The following is an 8,890-nucleotide window of genomic DNA, read 5'->3' on the forward strand; positions in this document are numbered from 1 at the left end:
CTTCCTGAGTCACGTCACGTCACAGCTGACCGTCCAGAGTCACGTCAAGTCACAGCTGACTGTCAAGAGCCATGCCATGTCTCGTCTGATCATCCAGAACCTCTCCATGTTTCATTTGATCTTGATCTACATTTAAATCTAGAAACCTCTACGTGAACACACCTGCCCGAATAAAGTGCGGGGGATGAATTTACATTTAATTAAAATTAAATATAAAAAATGCAGCTAACGTAGTTCTACACACAGCAATATAAACAAAGGTGCCTGTTCTCTTTCGATCTTGCTGTTTGATTGGGAAATGTTATCTGACTAAAAACTATTACTTTTAACTTTTATTATTACAGTATTTATTTAAATTTTTTAACAAATTTAAACGTAGAGTGCCTTAAAAATAATTATCACAACACTGATAAAACAGGCTTATACTGATTTTCTCATCCTCCGATTTATAGGCTACTTATCAATCCTGTTTTTATTATCATTATCATTTAAAAAAATTAATAAATTCAGAACAGGATTAGAATATAATTCTATTTTAAATAAGACAGAAATATTTTGTTTCTACAACAACAACAACAGTAGTGTTTACAACAGCAAAACCTCCATACCCTGTAAACTCAATAATAATAATAATAATAATAATAATAATAGGCCTAATATAATTCCGTTTCTAATTCCAGAGTGATTAAGAGGTGCGAAGAAAAATTTATTTAACTTTTAAACTTAAAATGGTCTTTTCTTGTTCTGTGTTTCTTTTTCAAAACTGCGTCACAGCATTTGCTGCCATCAATACAGAAGCATCCGTTTCGATACATGTATCAGCAAGGAGCACAGCCCTATTAAACGCCGTGCTCCATGTGCCCCTTTCATACTTTGAGCACCTGCCCCTCCAAAGGTCTCTGCACGGCCCTGGCCATTTTTGAACCCTTGTTTTGCCCCGGCCGTAGAGGCCGTTTATGAACTCTTGTCTCATCCTGAACCAGCCATGGAGTCCAATCATGAACTTTTGCTTGGTCATATCACTGGCAATGAACTCTCGTCCTGTCCTGAACTGGCCAGGGAGGCCAACGATGAACTATTGCCCTGTCTCAACCTAGCTGCAGAGGCTGCCTGTGAACTCTCATCCTGTCCTGACCTGGCTATGGAGACCAATAATAAACTTTTGTCTTGTTTCGACCCAGCTGAAGAAGCTGCCTTTAGACTCTCAGCCTTATCTGTCACAGCCGAGGAGGCTGTTTGTGAACAGTCTTGCCAGTTCCAGTCAGTGAATCTAAATATGGACTATCTATCTGTTCTTTCTCCACAAAAATGTCTGTTGAATCATCCGTCTCGCCAATCCCAGTCAGTGAGTCAAATTATAAGCTGTCACTTTGCTCAGTCTCTCCAAGTGTGTCAACTGTTGAACTGTCGGGTCTCTTCAGTATCCATCAAGATGTCAGGTCATGTGTCGTTTGCATTTGTGTCTGATACTAAATCATCTGTTGTACCAGCTTCAGTCAGTGAATCTACTTATGAACCGTCTGTCTGTCTAGCCAGTCCAGTTCCAATCAATGCTCGTAATTCTAAGTTGTGTCAATGTCTCTGATAATGATGTTCCTGTCTGTCCAGTTCCCGCCAATGACCCTGAGTGTGAACTGTTAGCCCGTCCAGTTTCAGATTTTGTTGATGAAATGTCTACCAGTTCAGTTTCAGTCAGTGAGCCTAATGTTGAATCATCTGTCTGTTTAGTCTTGCCAAGTGTTTCTGGTTTAAAAGTGTCTGTTCTGCCGGATTCAGTCTGTGAGTTGAATTATGAACCATCAGTCTGTCCTATCTCCCCAAATGTCTCAGAGCTTGAACTGTCTGTCACATCCAGGGAACCCGCCTCCGAACACTCGATCCTGTCTGTCATGAGCTCAGAGACTAGAGATGCACCCCACCTTTGCCCCGGTGTTATCCAAAATGTGTCTAACTCAGAATCATCTGGTCCACCAGTTTCAGTCAGTGATTCAAATAATGAGCTATCTGTATGTTCAGCTCTCCCTAGTATATCTGATTTTGATCCGTCTGTGTCACCAATTACAGTCAGTGAAATTAATGGTGAAAGGTCTGCCAACCCAGTTCCTGTCAGCCCAATCTGTCATAACCAAGAAGACTGACACAGAACTTCCTATGTTCCCTTCATTGGCCCTTGGGGCCATAAATGCTTTGTCTGTCTCGTGTGTCTCTGTGTTCCCTAGGTCCTAGTCCCTGCCGTGGTCTTCAGCTCCTCCAGTCCCACCGTGGTGGTCTTCGGTTCTGCTCTGGTGGTCTCCAGCTCCACCTGCTCCACCGTGGTGGTCTTCTGCTGTGCTCTGGTGGTCTCCAGCTCCGCCTGCTCCCCCGTGGTGGTCTTCTGTCCTGCCCTGGTGGCCTGCCGGCTCCGTCCTGGCTCTCTGCTCTGCCGGATCTGCCCTGGCTCTGCTCTGCCGGATCCTCCCTGGCTCTCTGCTCTGCCGGCTCCGCCCTGGCTCTCTGCTCTGCCGGCTCCGCCCTGGTTCCCTGCTCTGCCGGCTCTGCCTCAGTCCCCTGTCCCTCCACTTCCACATGGACCTGGCCCTCAATCCCTCTCCCTGTTCCGCCTCCGTTCCACCGCCCTCCTGGATTGTGTTACGTTAGGAGCATCTGGAAGCCGCTCCTTGTGGGGGGGGGCTCTGTCACGAATCCTGTCCATGAACTTCCGTTCGCTTGCCACCAGAGGTCGCCCTCCCATTATATTGACTTTCACATTACACAGACAGTTGCATGTCACTCTGGACTACATTTCCCATTATCCATTGCACTGATCACACACAGGTGTAACCCATCAGACACTCCTTATAAGCCATGCACTTCCTCTTCCTGGTCGCGGAGTATTGTTAGCACATATCACTGTTTGTTGATAGCTACTTGGTTCTTGATTACCTGTTTCTAAGTCTAGCCTAGTCCTGTCATTGTTTTGCCTTCCTGTGTCTCGATCAGCACCCATATTTGGATTACCCTCTTGTCTTGCAGTTCTGGATATTTTTTTGCCCCTCGCCTGGACTCTAGCCAGTGTTTGGATTATTCTCTTGCCTAGCCGTCTGGATACTGTTTGCCGCTGTGCTGACTCTCGCCCGTCTTTGGAACATTCTCTTGTCTTGCCCTGCTCATATCTGTCTGCTGTATTTTGACCCGTGCCTGTTAATGACCAAGCCTTTGTTTAATTAAATGCCTGCAAATGGATCCGTAAGCCTCTCAGTCTGTACACTTCGTAACAGAGCCACCTAATTGATGGTTGTGCAATCATTTTTCTTTTTTTTTTTCGTTTAATCTTTTAATCACTGAGAATAATTATATTGTTTGTTTGATGCTAATTATATAATAAGAAATATCACAAATGTATTTGTATTATAGAATACATTATAGAAAATGCAAATCCACGATGTGTGATGACAATAAAATATAATAAATATATTAGAATAAAATAAACATTAGCTTGTTACAAAAGTGTTGTATAATTAATATATATCGATAATTATTATATATGACAATAAATATAATAACATATTAGAATAATATAAAATTACCTTATTAATTATAATAGTGCTTTATAATTAACATATCATACAACTATATATATATATATATATATATAGTTGTATGATATGTTAATTATATATATTTGATAATAACTATATATTGTAATCATATATAACAGTCACACATGTGCTGACAGCGCTGAAGTAAACTAACCCTGAAACATAACCTACTCCGGAGCAGGTTATGTTCAGGGAGTAAGTTGCTATGGCTACTTGCATACCCTGAGAGTTATCTCCGTTTTAGGAACCAAAAGCTGAGTTTATCTTACCCTTAAACATACCCGGGTATGTCACATAATCCGCTTTCTGGAATACCCCCCCAGGACACTTCAGATGCGGATTTAAAACAGAAAACAAAACGGTGTGTATAAAGTACAATATATAGTGCATGATTTCATATCATTACTACGTAATTAATTTGTTGACTTGATGTTGAATTAGTAGAGAAAGATCAGCAGTTAGCTTTCAAGGCTGAGAGGACGCTAATATTAGTATTGACTCAAGCTGTTAAAACAATGTAACAAAAACACACACAAGTCTGACCCAAATGGCCATCTTTAAGCATTACTGTTGAAATGAAATGGTGACACTTTATAATAAGAGTCCATTTGTAGTATTAACTAAGGTTGATACAAGCTGTAGAAGTATTGTTCCTTGTTAGAGTGTGTTAATTTCAACATTTACTAATACATTTTTACATTTTACAGTTGCTTCTGTTAACATTAGTTAATGAACAGTGAACTAACTTTAATGATCAATATATAATTCATAATAATATTTTTATTCATTTATTAAGTATGGTTCAGTACTGTTTTAGCACTATTTTAGTTTTCATTCCATATCCATTTGAAAAACTATCGGTTGATTAATCGGTATCGGCCAGTGCGGTCCAAGTATCGGTAAAATCCACTATCGGACGACCTCAACTTGTTACCCTGTGTATTTATACCCGTGATTGCCTGGTTCTGTGTCAGTCTTTGTTCCATAGTTTATATTTCCTGTGTATACTCCTGTTCTGTGTTGGTTCTTTGTTTATCTTCTTAATAAATCTTACTGCAATTGGATCCTCCGCCTTGTGTTCCCGTGCCTCCAATGTTACACTGACATTGAATTCAACTGAATATTTGACTGAATCAATATATAAAAATGTGCTTAAGTAGGCTATAAGCTAGTAGTCAAATTTTTTACTCCAGGTAATATATAACAATATAGATTTATTGAGTCAGACATTTATTGAAACACAACCCTTAAAGCTTTGGGATGCTGTTGATTATGTCTATATAGTGTCTTTATTGTGGGATAAGTTGTCACAATAAAAAACCAGCCATTAAATCTTATTCAGTGCCTTTTAAAGACATTTCTGAATGTATAAAGGGAAAACTATTATGAAGGGCAACATAGTACATGAAATAACAAACACGTAGGCTAAAAAGCAACATAGAAAGATATCAAATTATTATTCTGGCCAACATATATTGTAACTGATAATTTGTCTAAATTTCAACATTCCTTTAAGGCACCAAAAATGTAAAGAACTATAGAACTTAGAAAGGTTCTCATTCTTAAAACCATTTTGGGAAGATTTTTGTTACACCCAAATTTGGTTTGACAGCTTTGCAAATATCATACATTCATATACCTATTTGTAAAGTTTAATTTTAATTCACTCTGAGATGCTCCTGTTCTTTGTGCTTGTTTGGTGCTTCTGTCTGGCACCAAATAAAGTCAAAGAGGTTATTATTACAATCTGTTTTCCCGTGTAATTCAGAAGAGGAAGCAATGAGGGAAAGTTCAGGCTGGTGATTCACACGTCTGCTGTTAGAGGATCTGCTGAGGGAAAGTGAAGGACCCTGTTTATATCTTTAACATCACTACAGTTATGATGATGATGATGATGATAACAGTGAATGCAAAAGAAATGAGAAGATGTGACTGACCAGTTTTACATATATTTCTGTCGTTGTTGCATGAGGGAAAGATTATTTGCATATTATGAAAAATGAATATGTTTGTTTCTTTTTAGGTGTGTGGTTTTGAATGCAGATCATCAACATGAGCATATACTGTACAGTAAGAGTTACAGAACACAACACACTCTGTCTACTTTGTGTTTGTGCTTTTCAGTTGTCTTTAAAATTATGAAATGTATTTCTTCAGAGGCCGAGTTCTTCAGAATTCAACCTCTAATTGTCATGTGACAACAGCAAATCTGAAATAAAATCTCTAATATTTATTTAGATATAAATATGACCTGTATATGATCTCATTCATGGAAAAAAACATCAGTTATTTGTATAATAAAATAATATAATATAATAATGTAATGTAATATAATAAAATAAACATAGCCTAAAATAAATATCTAAAATATATACAGTATAATAACATCAGTTGGTAAAGTATTAATTTAAATACACACACACATATATTATTTTCTGTGGATTTGATTTTAAAATGTAATTTTAACATTACATTTGTCTTTTTCATGCAACCTTTAGAGATGGATTTCAAATCAGTCTGATTTGACACTCTCATATAAGGTTATTCTTTCTAATAACTCTCATTAATAGTCAATTAAATCACTAAAGGTATGTTTAGAAAATATGCATTCATATATGTAAAATATATTAATCAATCTGACATTTCTAATACTTATTTCTTTCTATCTTGCATTTCTGAAGCCTTTTTAAATGCACATTAATCAGTGGTGTAATGTAACGAACGGTGTTGGGGGTAACACATTACAAGTAACGTAATCAGATTACTTTTTTCAAGTAACTAGTAAAATAATGCATTACTTTTTAATTTACCAGAAAATATCTGAGTTACTTTTTCAAATAAGTAATGCAGTTACTTTGTTTTCTCATGTACTGACTGGCAGCTCTTCTGTCCTCATGTTGAGAGAAATCAGGAGAAAGAACAGAGAGAGGCGTTGTGTGTGCACTGTGTCAACATGATGTTACTGTAGTTTTGAACATGCATTTACTCATCTCACTCGCACAAAAACAGATTCAGTATTCTCAAGATAAATAAAAACAGTGAAATGCAAACTCAGGACATGACGCAAACATGTTAAATAACACACATATCCTTTATGTATTTAATTCAAATTTATTAACCAGTATCTTTGCTGCTGACCTTCAATGATCAACCATACTATTAAGCACAATGACTTTAGATAAATATAACTTTTGTGTTTCTTTTTTTGTTGTTGTTTCTGAAGAGAGAAAAATGAGGCCAAGTCAGATGAGAAAAAGTAATGCAAAAGTAACGTAACGCATTACTTTCCATAAAAAGTAGCTTAGTAACATAATTAGTTACTTTTTTAGGAAGTAACGCAATATTGTAATTCCTTACTTTTAAAAGTAACTTTCCCCAACAATGGTAACGAAGTAATAATACTTCGGTACAGTACTTCAGTATTTTTTGGAAGAATCTGTGCTTTGCTTGAGTTTTTATATTTCTGTCAACTTTCACTTTTACTCCACTACATTTCCTAAATAAAATGTGTACTTTTACTCCGATACATTTCCCAGAAGCATATTACTGACGGGACTCGGAAGAACACAGACCGCAAGCACTTGAGCAAGCAGGTTTGACGAATCAGTGGTCTGGCGCTTCCAAGTTAGATTCCTAAAAAAACTCCTTTGCGCTTGTGCAAATAAGTGCTCGCACAACCGCTGTTTATTTCATTTTCCACTCAAGTCGAGGCCCCAAAATTCAAGATCAGGTGGCAAGAATGCCTCTGTATGTCTTTTATATCATTTCATACAATTAATCTATATCACACAAAGAGTGCTGTGTTTCTCCATATATCAGCAAGATAACAGTTATCGATTTTATACAAGTTTAATAATTAAAGTTAATGTAAAGTGACTTACATTCTAGACACCATATAGCCTGTTTTGCTCCATTTCTCTAGCGAAAATAGTTCCAAACAATCCACAGCACTGTTTTGTGTCTCTGAGGCAGAGCAACATGCAGGAAGGTGTTTCCTTACGAAATTAATCAGATTTTTGAACGAATCGGTTGAATGAATGATTTAGTGACTCACTCATTAAATGCTTTGTTCGTGAATGAATCAGCCGTTTGAATGAATCGGTTGAATCTCAATGACTCGCTCGGTAACAGTGACTTGCTGCCACCTACTGGCGGTTGTAATTTCACATTTCAAGTGTCTTTTCATGTTTTAAGTAATTTCAAATATCAATATTCAACGTTTTATGTTTAAAACTAAGCATTATTTATGCATTTGTAATAATATGGAATAAAATCGCTGTCAAAAATAATCGTACGTAATTTAAAAGTATTGTATGTAATTCTGTTTTTTGTCAGAGTTGGATTCCAAAATCTACGGCCACGACAGTTTACAGATACGATATTTTGTGTGTTTGTTAGAGTACAACTCCAAAATGTACGACTATGACAGTTTACAGACACAACGCTTGTTTCACAACAGCTCTATTACACGCACGACATGCGAATTGCGACACGAAGTGCGGCGTGCGAAAGGACTGTCAAAAATACGTCATCATTGTCACAGGCATTACTATCCGAGGGAAGATGAATCGATTCCACAAAGTGCGCTTGCGCAAAAAAAAAAAATATACTTTTAAATTACGCACGAGTAAATTAAAACGACACACAAATGCTTTGAATTACGTACGATTATTTTTGACAGCGATTTTATTCCATATTAATAACTGCAGGTTAAATGCATCCGTGTCTCCTCTGAGCTTCATTAAACAGTCTGTGTAAAATGCCACTTCAGATGCAGATTCCATATTTGTGAGAAATGTTTTCTTATGTTGGAATGAAAGAGTCTTCGTACCAGATGAAGTGGCCCTTATGCTCACCCAAAGATACAAAATGGAAGAAAGTGTTAAAACGGAACACAATCTTCCAGCTCAAACTATACAAATTTTAATATTTACTTGCTCCTTTTTTTATTTAGCATTTCCTTGTACTTTTACTTTCAATACTTAAGTAAGTTTAATATTAAAAATACTTTTCATACTTAAGTACAATAAATATCACATAGCCTTACTCAAGCCTAATATTCTAAACAGTGACTTTAACTTCTACCAAAGTCATTTTCTGGTAAGATACTTTGGTAACACTTTATTTTGATGGTCCCTTTTGAACATTCTGTTGACAATAAGTAACATTGCACCTACATGTCAACTAACTCTCATTGGAGTATTAGTAGACTGTTTGCTTAATATCTGCTAACTCTTTATTGTGATGGTCTCCCAACAGACATTCTACTGACTACAAGTAACTTTGCAAGTACATGTCAACTTAATCTAACC

At 36.9% G+C, this 8,890-nt stretch overlaps 1 protein-coding gene across 2 annotated transcripts in view; it reads left to right on the top strand.

Moving 5' to 3' along the window:
- Positions 1–2,808: 2,808 nt before the first annotated feature.
- Positions 2,809–8,890, top strand: part of cd74a (CD74 molecule, major histocompatibility complex, class II invariant chain a) — a 20,025-nt gene continuing 13,943 nt past the window's right edge. The window contains exon 1 of one of the 2 annotated variants that reach the window (XM_016561526.1): positions 2,809–2,814. The gene's annotated coding sequence lies outside the window, so the exon portion shown is untranslated. Of the gene's footprint in view, positions 2,815–4,108; positions 4,115–8,890 lie in introns of those variants that run through there. The other variant, XM_016561527.1, reaches the window with a different exon arrangement.

This window comes from Sinocyclocheilus rhinocerous, unplaced genomic scaffold (genome assembly GCF_001515625.1).
Source record: "Sinocyclocheilus rhinocerous isolate Xijiao unplaced genomic scaffold, SAMN03320098_v1.1 scaffold168, whole genome shotgun sequence".
NCBI lineage: Eukaryota > Metazoa > Chordata > Actinopteri > Cypriniformes > Cyprinidae > Sinocyclocheilus > Sinocyclocheilus rhinocerous.